Here is a 14,615-nt window from a genome sequence, read left to right on the forward strand (position 1 = left end):
AGCGGTGAAATCGAGCAAGGACAGATCTTGGTCCGCCTGGGGGCCCTCTGGCTCTGTGTATCCTCTCTGTTTTAGGTTCATCAACTGCATCATCGGCAACTAAGAGTTTGATGATGTTGTGCAGGGTGTTCTTCAGATCGCTCTCCATCTCCCCTTCTCGTTCTGGGATTCCGAAAATCCTCAGATTGCTCCGCCTCTCCCGGTTTTCCAAGTCATCAAGCTTGAGTTTGAAGCTCTCCTCTCGTTGCTCCAGTTCGGTCATCCGCTGGTCGAGTTGCGCTTCAAGAGTGTCTATGGACGCTTGATTGTTCTCGACCCCTTCGAGCCTTTCCTCCATGCTATCTAGACGTTGGGTGATCTTGTCAATTTTGGATCCAATGCTGGCGCCCATATTCTTTATTTTACCCAACAAGGCGGCAATGTCCTCTTTGGTAGATGCAGATTCACTCCCCGAGGGATTTGGGTTCGCCATGGCATAGGCACAGTTTTCGGCAGAAGTTGAGACGTAGGAGAATGTGGCTAGTTTCTCCCTAATGTCCATCGGTTCTCCCAAAGTCACCAATGCTGTTCGATGGGGAGATGGAGTCGGGGGCAGAGGAGGCACACGCCCCTGGGTCGGGGGCCCTACCCTCTGCACTCCAACATCGGCGCTCTCTGTAAGTTAGGTGTTGGGAGAGGTGTCTGTTGTGCGTTTGTTGATATGCCCAGGGTACGGGCGGTTCAGTAATGCGTATGGGTTAACCGGGCTGCCCTTTAGGCAGTGTTCAGGTCCGGCGACGCTTTGGGGGTGTTTTCCTCTTGTGCAAGGCGAAAGGGGTCCGAACCGCCGCTGCGTGGTGCTGGCACAGTTGTTCACAGGGTAGGTGGGATGGGCCTACCGTCTCTCCGCTCACTTCTGTCTCAGGGCCTAGCCCAGTCCTGCTCTTCGGAGGCTCAGCCGACTCGACCGAGGCTGTCCCGTCTCCTTTGCGGCAAGGAACGTCGTCGGGAGTGTGAATTCCGTGGCCGGGGCCCATGGTCTTTCAGGCTTTCTTCGTTCGGCAGTCCTAGGGTCCGCCTCCGATCATTGTGCAGTTCCCTGCGAGCGGGCCGCGGAGCCGTTATGTGTGGCGTCTTTTTGAGGGACGTATATCTCCGGTTTGCAGGGGTCATTTTCGATCGGGTTTTTGACCGAACGGAGGGGGCGGTCCTCTGCTGGCGGCACACCGATGTAGAATCTTGGGGGGGTCATCAAAGTAGGGGCTCAATCCTTCCTGGGGACCCAAAGTAGCAGAGCTCACGCGAAGTCAGACCACATCCGTGCGCCCCCTGGTGGCCAGTCCGTACCCAGTTATTTTATTGCTGGAAGTAAACATTGAGGGGGAAACTATATTTTTTTAAGCCACTATCCAACACTTTCTCAAAGTATTCTAGGACTGGAGTTTGTTTATACAATTACCCCATCCTAAAATAAGTTGTGAAGACTGTTTAGTGGGTTAAACAAAATTCTCCTTTACCTGTAGAGGTTTATTACCAGCAACAAAATCACATATAACCTAAAACACCACACATCTAGGTAAGTAAACTTCATTAAAAAAAATATCATACTGCAACAGATGAGTATTTTCCAAAAGTGCTTACATTTTCTGTACAGAATCTTCCCTTAAAGAGAAAATGCAATTGCAGGTAAGTAAATCACTTTTCCTATCTAGGCTAGGCAGAGGTTGGGAAGAGACCACAGGGGTCCAGTGGGTTCGGATTTGGGCAGGCTTTTACAGAAGAGTTATATTTTGCAAAATTGTTCAAAGGTGAAGTTGCTGGAGGTTTGGCCACAGAAAACCTGTTGTTGTAAAGAGGGGACCTCGAGATGAAGATTCAAATGAAGAAAGGACTTTTTAACGGAGCCAGAGAGTAAGGAGAGCGATTCCCTGGGTCCAAAAATCAAATTTCCAGCAGGCAGTTTCACGCTTCTAGAGGCAGTCACTGTGCACGTTGTTTGGCAACCACCTCAGGTACCAGTGTGGGAGAGACCCCAAGATCCTTGTAAAGAATGATTGGATTGTTGACTAGTTGGTATCTTCAGGGTTGGCGTCCTGCGCCAGAGGAGATGAAAGGTGTGGAAACTGCACTCAGCGGTAGGTGGCAATGCAGGGTTCCTCTGTCAAACCTGGGCATAGGATTCAGATTATGCAGCTAGGGTCACCATGAGAGGACCCCAGAGAAGGACGATTCTCAAGATGTGCTTGCAAAGTCACACCAGAGAGGTGCCAGCCATGGGAGATGGACCAGGAGGTGCATTCGGCAGAGCAATTGTAGGACAAAAGGCAGCACAGGCCCATGAAGCTTCCCAGGTGGGGTAGATGGAACCAGGGTGCTTGCCTGATGTCTTCGGATGAAGAAACTCTGGTCCAGTTGGCACACAGAGTCTTCAGGGTCCCATCAGCGAGGGGACTCCCACTTGCTGATGCAGGCACAGTCTGGTGCTTCCGAGAGATGAGGCCTTGGAACAGAAGTTGTAAATCAGTTGCCCCCACCATATCAGGAGTGCTAGAGTTGGCTCCTTCTGATCTTCTGGGGATGCAGGGCTACACTGTTGGATTTCATGGAGCATTAAAGGATGCTGTTGCAGAGCTTCGTTTCTACTCCGAGCAGTAGGCATTTCAGGAATGCAGGTGCAGAGTTCCCTTGGTAGACAAGGTGACTGAGGAAGGGGATCTGACTTTATCCCCCTTGGGGGGCCTTGAGTGCACACAGCACCCAATCATAGACTAAGCATAATTCAATCAGAAGGGAGGTCAGCCAAAGCTGGCCATCTCTCCAAAAGCACCCATATGCTTGGAAGGAGCTCTCCCACACTTTCCCAGACAGGCATCTGCATATGGCAGTCAGAGAAAATTTCAGGCTGGCTCCTGCACCCATTCCTGAGATACAGGCATCCAGTGGCCAAAGATAACACTTTCCCTCACACCCACACAAAGAGGGAGGGACAAGGAATAGCCATGTTGCTCCTAATACCAAGGACAATATCCATTGTGAAATGGAGAAGATGGTCAAAAAAGACCAAGCTGGCTAATGTGATTTTCAAGTGGAGCCATTTTACATGAGGCAATAACCACCACCAGCCTAGCCACATAACTAACAAAGAGGGAGTACACTATCTGGGACCACATAGGGTACCTCTAGGGTACCCATGCCTGGGAGGCATTAGGACTCTTAAGGCAGAGCACAACAAAACAGGCCTCTCCCTCTCAGGCCTTGCTTTAAATCTGATTGGGAGAAATACAATTCCAAACCCAGAAAAGCCAGCAAAAAGCACAGGTGGCTTCCTCATCTGGTAGGAAAGTGGGACTTCCACCGAACACATGCCCAGAGAGTGCCCCTCCCTTCATCACAACAGAGCTACAAGTGGTGGTTGGTTTTTTGATTAATTCCAAGCTTTCGTTTAGGTCTGCCAGCTTACCACCTGCAACATCTCCAGAGTGTGCAGAATGGAGCCCTAGGCTTCCTATTATTTTTTAACATAATGAGCAATACAACTCCTCCCTGCTATACTGGTCTTTGCGTTGGCTTGCAGTTACTATCTGGATTGCCTGTGAAATCCTTTATGGGTCCTTTAAGGGCTCCATCCTACTTGCCCCCCAAACTTTGGCTGTATCAACCCAGAAGAATGCTTTGCTCAGCAAACCTATATTTAATGAGAGTATCATGTCATAATTATAATTAGCATCCAGGAGGAGTGCCATTGTGTCTCCCAGCCAATCGAGAAGCTTGGAAGGCCTCAGGTTATTGCCTGCATTCTGATCCCCCGAGTAGCGAGAGGCTGCCATCTTGCCTCGCAGGGAAAATGCCCACTCTCACCCACCCCCTCTCAGGCCTCTCCAACCTCCATCTAATTGCCACACCAACCTCTCATTTACCTGTGGCGTGATGAGATCATCTCTCCTCCTACCCCACCCTTTCCCTCAGTGTCATTGGGCATCATGGAAATGGAGAAGAAACTTTGTGTAGTTCTGTAGTTTTTTTTTTAATTTCAATATTAGCAAACCCGCTATTTCTCAACTTAGAAAAATGTTATTACCACCTTGGAAAGCATGCCAGCATGCTAATAGCAATAATCCTCTCAAATGGTGGGCATTACCAGGTCTGGCAATGACCATGGGTCACGTCTCTAACTCGGTCCAGGGCTTTTACCTGACCTGGTAATTTCCCCCCATCTCAAGGTTTATTGCTTAAGTTCAGAGAAAGGGTGATGTTCTTTGTCCATGACCCTCTTGTTGTGGAACGCCCGCCCTTTTTTGGCATTCCCTGTTACAAGCCCTAAGAATGTATATCTTCTTTTAAACATTTTCTATAACCCAGGATTTTCTGATTATTTCTTTTCAGGCCTAGAGTTTGGGTGACACAATTCTCCAAAAAGTCAGATCAAATCAGAATCAAACAAGGGGGGTAGATATCACTTGTACTATCAAATCCAAATTCTGGGAATGATTGTGCCGAATGCCTGGCCTGAAGACATACAGTTGATAGTGTTTGACACAGGTCTCATAGACGACTGGAAAGATGTTTTTTAGTCAGGTTTGTCTTTCCTCCTGACAGAATGGAAGATCCCATAGCTTTGGTGTTTTGTTCAGACAAGAGGCAAGGTGAACAGAAGGCATTTTTAATCTCAGCGGTATGTGATGTAAAAAGAGAAAGAAACACCCGTCCCACCCATTGTAATCCTACCATTCCTGTCCACTAGCAGTTGCATCACCCTGACAAGAGCTCTTATACTCTCCAAACTGGATTATTGCATTACTCTTTACCCTGGCACCAGCCAGAGAAACCTCCACAAATTACAAGTATTGCAAAAAAACGCTCTCAGAACAGCCTTAAATATTCCTCGCTCGAAACATGGCTCACAAATCCGACGGAACACTAATTGGCTCCCTATCCAAGACAGGATTACTTTCAGAACATTAATGATCACTCACAAGTGTCTAAACATCTCAGCCCCCAATTACCTCATTGACAAATTCTCTAGAAAGGATTCCACTAGACCTACTAGAGCCAACTATGCCAATTGCATTAGGCAGCACTCGCCATCATTGTTCGCAATGTGCTTAATGGCCGCTTCATTCTTTTGCAACCAGTGAGAGGCGGACCTCTACACTGGAAGCTTAGCCCGTGATTGGCCTGACCCATCTATTTACACGCTCCATCACAGCCAGCAGGTGGAAGCCGGCCGTATCCAAGGGCTGTGACTAGGGCCTGCCTGTGGCTGTCCGTAGCGGGCCGCTGGCGCCTTGCGCCTCCCACACTCTGTAAGTACTTACTACCATTATCCTCCTTCCATCCAAGATTCCCCTTACGCTGCAGGTTCACATCAGTATACCATGGTGAGCCACATGTTGCATCTATATCAACGGGTTTACCCAGGAGCATTGTGCAGCCCCACACCCTAAATACCTTCAACTACCCACAGGTTGGTACGATCCGGCACCCAGTATTGAGGTCCCCTTTAAGTCACAAGGACACCGCTACCGCCAACTGCACCCCATCCTCCCACCGTGTCTACAACCACATAATGGGACATTATGTTACTCAATAACCGCTTTTTGCAATCTACCCATTGTGCTGTGACCCGCTCTGAACCATAGGAAATTTGCGCCCAAACTGTTCCTGTCTACCGGTGTGCTTTCTTCCGGACCACAGAACCTTGTGCAGTGAGCTAGTGATTACTATCATATGATGACTGTTGCGTAATTCATAACGTAGCCTTCTGACTGCTGCTTTTATATAATTTACACTATGACCATTGAGCCACTTCATATCATGCCTCCATTGTCACCATACCTTGTGCCCTTGCCAATACCTAGCCCAAGATAACACCCACTAGCCTTGAGCAGCCAACACCATTACGTTGGCTCATGAACCTGCGCACTGAATTTTGCATTTAGCCCCATGCCTTCTAAACCGTGCATTGAATCTTGTATTTAGCTCCATGCCTGCTAAACTGTGCATTGAATTTTGTATTTAGCCCCATGCCTGCTAAACTGCGCAATGAATTTTGTATTTAGCCCAATGCCTGCTAAACAGTGCATTGAATTTTGTATTTAGCTCCATGCCTGCTAAACTGTGCATTGAATCTTGTATTTAGCCCCATGCCTGCTAAACTGCGCAATGAATTTTGTATTTAGCCCAATGCCTGCTAAACTGTGCATTGAATTTTGTATTTAGCTCCATGCCTGCCAAACCTAGCTCTGCACACTCTTCCCTCTAGCCTCACACCACACCGAATACAGTTATGCTAGGTTGATTATTCATCACCATGCTCCCGTTCTGCCTTATCCAAGATAGCACACCATGCACAGGTAGCCACTTCCTTGTATTCAGAAATGGTCTATCCAGATTGGCATGCCCCAGACATTACCCTATACCCTGCCCAACACCATACCTTCCACCCACTTCACCATTTCCATCCATCCTAGATTATGCCCACAGTCCCAGCCTTACCACCAGGATCCCCGGTCAAGAGCACTTTCCGACGGATCTTACAGCAGACCACTCGCTCATCCCTAAGACTACAGTAGGTCCCAAACCCTACCCCATGGATGGGAATGATAGGACTCTTCACGTTATATCACACACTAAATTACACCACCATCGCCACACCCCTACCCTCATGACATCTAAACCACCAAAGCCCAATGACCTCTAGCAAAATAAAAAGTACAAGCCACTTACTGCCTTGACCTCAAAAAGAACTCCCAATACCCCTCACCCTCAGACACCTAAGATTGCAGCCGCAGTTGAACCCAAGCCACCCATTAGCTTCAAAGGCATCTTTATCAATGCCCGTTCACTAGAGGATCATGCAATCGAAATCCATGACTTAATTATTGAACAAAGCCTAGACCTACTAGTAATCACAGAATCCTGGCGGCACCAAGCTTCTGGACCTCTGCTTTTCTTTTGCCATCCTGCCTGACTACACCACCCTCAGAGCGGATAGAGCCCACACCACAAGAGACAGCGTCTGTCCAGTTCCAATATAACATATCAGATTATGGCTGATGTTGTGCTCTAACTTTGTTACTATGCAAGTATCCACTGTCATGGTCTTTTGCCAGGCAGGAGTTTTCACTGTATATAGCACTTGTCTTTTAACATACGTTTTAGAGACTAACTGTAGGTCTCACCCATTTTCCCTATTCTTTTTCTCTTCCCTCTGTTATCCTTCTCTACCTGACCCTTCCAGAGAGACGAAACCCAGAGACCCAGACGAAGGCTTACCAACAAGCAGCCGAAACGACCCTTGGACAGAGCCCTGAGCTTGCTCTGTAGTCCATACCAACTCTTAAGGGGGCTCCTCCCCCTGGTGTAGACCAATGGTTTTTGGTCCTCTGTTGAATATATTCCCCCCCCTCTTTTCTAGAGCTGGTCCATTTAGTACATCAAAGCAACTAATTCAGCTAAACTATTGGACCAACACACTTGGCATTCCAGCCTTAAAACTTCCAGATGCATTTTCTTTGAAAAATATAAGGGAAAAAATACTGAACAAATAATGATCTGGGTTGATTATTGAACTTGTTAGTCCACTGATGATTTTTGGTTGTTGAATTCCATTTGTGTACAACAAATATGTTTGTATGTAGCTTTTCTTGCATGCTATGATGTGAATTTGTAGCACCGGGACAGTACTAACCCACCAATGATTTTGAAATTGGATGCTTTTTTCTGTACTGTACGTATCTTTGTATGATTATTGTTGTAGATGATGACTTGTATTAAGAGAAATAAAAAAAAAAAACTAACAGATTGACTGTGAATACAATAAAGCAGTAACTCAAGATATCGGATTAACTCCGAAGTAAAATCTCTCCTTTATAAGGATTCTTGGCTTACTACTTGAAGCATTTAAATGTAGTAGAACTAACAGAGCAACACAGGCTCACTTACAGAAATGCAGTGCCTATAAATGTATATGTGGTTGTAGCCCCCCACTTTTGGTTCTCCACACCACAAGAGGTGGCATAGCCATCATAGATTAGAGTAATTTACAACTTAGATCAAGTTCCATCGAAGACAATGCAGGGTATGAACTTCTGCTAGCTAAATTCGCTATGAATGAGAAAACCACCTTCAATATTGTTGTGATCTATAGAACTCCCGTTCCAATAGTCACCCCAAAATAGATATTCCACTACTTCTTGCTCCACTCATTAATGCCAACACGAAATGTATTATCCTTGGAGACCTGAATCTAGGTTTCAATGATGACCAAGACAACAAAGCTGAAATCCTACATTAAGCATTCAAAGACATGATCTTCACCCAACTGGTGAATGCTTCTACGCATATCAAGGGCAGAACACTTGACTGGATCCTTTCACTTAATACCAGACCAACTATTGACTCAATTACTTCCCTTTGCTGGACGGACCACTTCTGCATGAAATACCCCTTCATGAGTGATGAACCTTGTCCTCCCAAGACCAAAGTAATGGACACCCACAAAGCTAGAAATCCCCGAAAGCTCACTGTAGAGAATTTTGCTGCCATCCTCAACAAGACATTAGAAACTAACTTAGTTGCCAGCAAGGACCCAAGTACCATTGCTGACTACTACCATAAGTGCATCACCTTTACTATTGACGAAGTAGCGACTATAACAACCAAAACGCGTTGTGCAGACAAAAAGACTCACTTTTGGTTCGACAAAGAATTAGTTTCCCTAAGAAGAACCAAGCGCTCCCTTGAACACACCTATAATAAACATCCCACCCTTGACTCTGCCAAAGCCTTTAAGGACACCAACAAAATCTATAAAACAGCCATTATCTCCCATAAAGCCAATGCCTACAACACGCATATCAGTAATGCCTCATCAGACTCTAAGGAACTCTTCTCTATCCTTAGAGAATTAGAAAATCCCACCCCAATCATGGCCCCGGCTAACTCCAGTAAAGAATGGTGCACCACCATACAAGATGCACTTGCGTCTAAAATTGCTCTACTACAAAACAAAATAATTACCAAAAGACTGGTATTAGCAGATAAAATTGCCATAATCTCTAACCCCCTCACCATCCCCAACAAAAATACTAATTCCTTATTCCACTTTGCCCCGGTCACTCAAGAACTAGTGCTCGACACTATCTCTAAGTTAAAAGGCTCCAATTGGAAAGGGGATGACATCCCAGCTAAACTAGTCAAAGCATGTGCATTCACCCTCACACCGACCATCACCAACTTTGTCAATGCCTCCTTCAACACTAACACAGTCCCAGCTAGCATCAAAGAAACTTGGGTCACCCCACTTCTAAAAATAACAACACTGGACCCCACAGTACCTACCAATTATCTTCCAATAACAACAGTCCCATTTTTACTTAACCTCATAGATAAAATAGCATACACACAAATCCAAGCACACCTTGAACAGAACCAGCTCCTTGGGACTAGACAATCTGGCTTTAGGCCAAATCATAGTATGGAAACAGCCCTCCTGGATCTCAAAATCCAGATGGACACTCTCAGAGATTCAGGCAAACTCTGTATACTCTTGCTGTTAGACCTTTCTGCAGCATTTGACCTCTTAGACCATGACTAATTGTGTACCTCACTAGCCAATGATTTCAACTTCTCTAATGATGCCACTGTGGGTGAAATCCTTTCTAGCCGAACACACCTCTAGAGTTTCCATAGGTAAAGAAGCTGCTGATCCTATCCCAATCGCCATCGGAGTACCCCAAGGATCATGCCTCTCTCCAACCCTCTATAATGCCTGCACAAAGCTCCTCTTCTCTGCATTAGACAATATGGGTGTCATCTACACCAAGTTTTCAGATGACATCCAGATCCTCATACCCATCTCAGGGAATTATGACCAGGACACTTTGACCATTAATAAAATATACGCCATCATCCAAAACTGGATGCTGTTGAATAGACTCTGCCTCAACGATGAGAAGACAGAAGTTCTCATTGTGGAATCCCAATCTAAAATAGATGCCTTCCATTCAGACAACTCCTCTATTAATATCGATGGTAATCTGATCCCAGTACTGAAGCAAGTAAAAACATTAGGTGTATACCTAGACACCAACCTCACTATGACCGAACATATTAGCATGCTCTCATCATCCATGGTTTATACATCCAAACGTATTGCACTAAGTCGACAATTCCTGTCCCGTACCAATTTTCTCACCTTGGCCAGGGCCCGGGTTTTATCCAAGATGGATTACTGCAATGTGTTACTACTAGGGATCTCCAACACCAACACCAATCTCAGTAAATTGCAACTCATGCGAAACAAAGTCTTAAGGGCAGCATTAGGGATAAAAAAAGTTTGACCACATCTCTAAGATCAGGAAGGATCCATCAAAGCCAGAATTATCTTTAAAACACTTTGCATCACACACAAATGTCTTGCCAAAAAAGCCCCTATCTACCTCAACAACGCTTTACAGAAAAAGGAGTCCACCAGAACACTGAGATCCAATGATAATCAACTCTTAGTGTTACCCCGCTACAAAAATACGAGAGCTGGGGGCAGTAGCTTCCATGTCCTGGCCACCAAACACTGGAACTCCCTCCCCATCAACATCAAAAAAGAGACATCTTTCCCTGGCTTTAAAAAACGGCTAAAAACCTGGTTATTTAACCAATACTAGTTTAACAGTTATTCAACCAATACTGATATAACGCCCACCTGTAGAATTTGTAAATTATGTTCACAAGTTTATTGTGTAATCCTTTGTTTTTAAATAACGCCTGCACTCTGTACTACCAATGCCAAAGCTGTCTGTAACCACGCTGTGATACCCCAGGGTCTGGGCGTTTAACAAATGAAAAAAATAAATTAAATAAATGGCCTCATCAGACCTAAATTCAAACTGACCAAAGCTGGAGGAGCCAGCTTCCCAGTGCTAGCAGCCAAGACCTGGAATACTCTACCACCTGCCCTAAGGACAGAACCAGTGTTCCTATCCTTCCTGAATAAGGTTAAAACTTGGCTGTTATCCCAGTCTAATTAATCGCCTCATCCTACTATCGTGACTATTAACCAAACTGCGAGACCGGACCTTGCCCATAGCTTAGAGATGTATTAACAGGTGACCACCTGAGGGTCACATTTCAATACTGTCCCAAGCTATGATATAAACCTTGTATATATTCTGTACAAACTGGTAACTCGATCTTGTTCCACAAATCGTGGACCTGTGCTTAGCACTGCACTCTGCTTCCTCTCCTTATACCTATCTTGGTATCGCCACATTAGCTAGTAATCTATCTGCACTGTATAAGAATACTACCTATGTTCGGACTCTTAAGGCTTGGGCCGCAAACATATGACTTGATCTGTAACACAAGTGTAACATCTGGTTTCTGCTACGCATCTTGCCTGACACTTCTTTTGCCGCCTATCCTGCAAATATATTTCTTGGTTCCTTTTCAACCACTGTTATATACCTTGTAAATCTGCAACTGTATTTCATTGTTCTCTTTGTAACCCTTGTTGTTCACCAAGTAAAAGTGCCCAGATAACTCCGGGTTCGGCGTGCTATACAAGCAAAAAAACAAAAAAACAAACAAATAAACAAAAAAATACATACGAGGGGTGGCTCTTTTATCAACATGCAGAATACCGAAACTAATCGGATCAGAGTTATTAACCCAAGAAATAAAATGTGCTCATTAGAAAATCAATATGGGACATCTCCTGCAAATGATCTTTTTGTGTCGGCTCTTATTTCATTTTATGCTTCCAACGATTTTACAAGTCCTCCTCTGTTTGGACCAAAAGTTTTCTGTCTCAACCAATATCAGTGGGTGGGGGCACGAGCCAGGGGTGCCTCCTGTCTTCATTGTCATTTGCCTATTGTATTGCATCTTTAGCCACACTTGTAGGCTCTAGACATAATCATCATGGTCTGCGCATCACAGGGTCTCCAAGGATAATTTAACTATATGCAGATGATATTGTGTTGTATATTAGAGACCCAGGGCCTCATTACGACCCAGGCGGTAAGTTACCGCCTGGGCCGTGACTTTACCACCATGGCGTAAACTATGTTTACGCCATGGTGGTTGGCGGACTTACCGCCCCATTCCGACCTTGGCGGGGCGGTAAGTCCCCAATCCCCATTTACTTTTCCCCATTCCCATTTTTGCCCCATAGGGCATAATGGGAGTGGGGAAGGCGTTAATTACGCCACCGTAAATTACGGTGGCGTAATTAACCATGGTCCCTTAGCACCATGGATTTTAACACCTGCTAAAAGCAGGTGTTAAATCTGCCATGGCGCTAAGGGACCTCGTACTCAGGCGGTAAAGGTCGGCGCTGTTTACGCTGCCGTAAACCCCTTACCGCCTGGGTCGTAATGAGGCCCCCAGACGCCAACTTGAGGCTTATTCTTGATGAGAACTGGCTTTTTCCACAATACTCTGGATACTGTATTAACTGGACCAACTCTGAACTATTTCCACTAATTGATTCTACTCCCTAACAATTTGCAAGGCTTCAGATGGGCCCCATACGTAATATCTTATTTGCACATTCACATTTCCAGAACTCATACATCTTTATATGCTGATAATGAGGGCGCCCATCTCCCAATGCTCAGTTCTAACTCAATATCTGGTCGAGACATCCCATTTGTTTTTATAGTCGTCTTTCACTCTTAAAGATGATTATATTACTCCATGGTTTATAATTCTTTACAAATATGACAATCTGGCCCGGTGGGTTCTTTTTCTGCACGATTTGCTCGGCAGCATCTGGGTTTCTCTGTGGTTTGGGTGGTGCTAGACTTACCTGGGAAAGCATGGTGAAACTCTTCAACCAGGGTGGTCTGGCAGCCCCTGATTTTGAACTTAACTACCTTGATGCACAGACACAGTTTGCGTCACTTTGGTATACCTCTTCTCAGATTAAGATGCACGTTGAAATTGACCAACATAGTTGCATCCTTTTTAACTTAGAATATCAGAGTTCGGGAGGATATCTCGCGCTCACACCAATAAGTTTTTTATGAAACCTATTATCACTGTTACTAAAATTCCTCAGGATAGGTTCAAAAAAGTCTTCAAATTACACAATGCTCGTCAATTCAATATAATTTAATTTATCTTCCAAAGTAAAGAACAGCCGACACGTGTTTCGACCCTTGGTCGTTATCAAGGCTGTACAGATTATTACATTCATTCAATATAACGAAAAAAGGAATAGAAAAGAGAAAATTCAAAAACCATACCATATGGTGCCAACATGTCAGGTCAGGTTATGGGAAAATTCACGCCATAGTCAAGAAATAAGATGAATATTCAAAGAGAAATAAACATAAAACAATAATTTAGTTTTTCCTTACAAAAAATATGTGTGTTCAACATAACATCCAGTTATCAACTGTTTTCACAATAAAACTCAACCCCAATATATTGGTTACACAGATTACCGATTATCACCCTGTGACACCATTCCAACATGACCAGAGAATATGTGAATATTCAAGATGCAACATTAGAAAATAGAATTGAAACTTACCCTCTCTATGTCATTTAGTAATATCTTCCATCCCTATGTTGTAGACCCTTTAAATTAAATTTAATGGTATGGATTACATAAACGTTTTATCCCATATTATAGCATAGATTGAAATTTAGAATGTTCACCAACCTGAAAATCTATGTTCTTAGAATACCAATTGTTCCAATAGTCTTTATATTCGAAATGTTTTATAGAATCCACACACAGTGGAGGCCGAAGTTTTTTAGAACAAATTCGCAGACACAAAAAGGGAAACATGCGATTTACAAATTTAAAACAAGTCAGATTTGCAACACCACCAACAGGCACTACACCAATACCAGGTGCCACACTAGGGGCAGGAGAGGGGGCAAGCGGAAGCGGGAGTGGAAGCTCCAACGAAGATCAGGGTCGGCCAGGAATTCTGACCAGATCGAGCAGCAAGAAACGTCAGGTGAACCAGTAAATTGTGACTTGGTTATTAATCTGTCAGATAAATGTCTTTCGGAGGCTGAACACGCTGTGTTGAATAAAGGGTTTTCTTTTGCACCAGGTGTTAGAACAGATTTTGTGAACTTTCAGATAGATATTTTCAAATTTATAAGAAAACTGAAATTAAAAAAAATGTTTGCCACTCAGGTACAAATATTTCAACCTAAGACCACTCTGAGCCCACTTAGCTCATATACTATTTCAGACATTCACAATATCACCACCTTGACCACCTTAGCCCAAGACAGTACAGCGGATTTTGAATCTATTTGCCTATCACTTGGTGTTAATACCAGACACCTTAATCTCAAAGAATTGAAGCCAAAGTCCAAATACACACCTAATTTAGGAACAGAGAATGTAATTGAATCCTTCCATAAGGCAATCACTAAGGATATACATAAGCATATGGACAGTAGATTCTATAAAAGAAAGCGAACTAAAACTAATTTGAGTAAAGAGGAATTGGTAGCTTTAGAAGCTTTAATGAATGATAAGTGCATAACCATCAAAGAAGCGGATAAGGGGGGTAATATTGTGGTGATGAATACGCAGGTTTATATTACTATGGCAATGTCTCATTTGAACACTCCACAATGTTATACCCCTCTTAAATCTAATCCAA

The sequence above is a fragment of the Ambystoma mexicanum genome, chromosome 1p (genome assembly GCF_040938575.1).
Source record: "Ambystoma mexicanum isolate Mex_15411 chromosome 1p, UKY_AmexF1_1, whole genome shotgun sequence".
Classification (NCBI taxonomy): Eukaryota; Metazoa; Chordata; class Amphibia; order Caudata; family Ambystomatidae; genus Ambystoma; species Ambystoma mexicanum.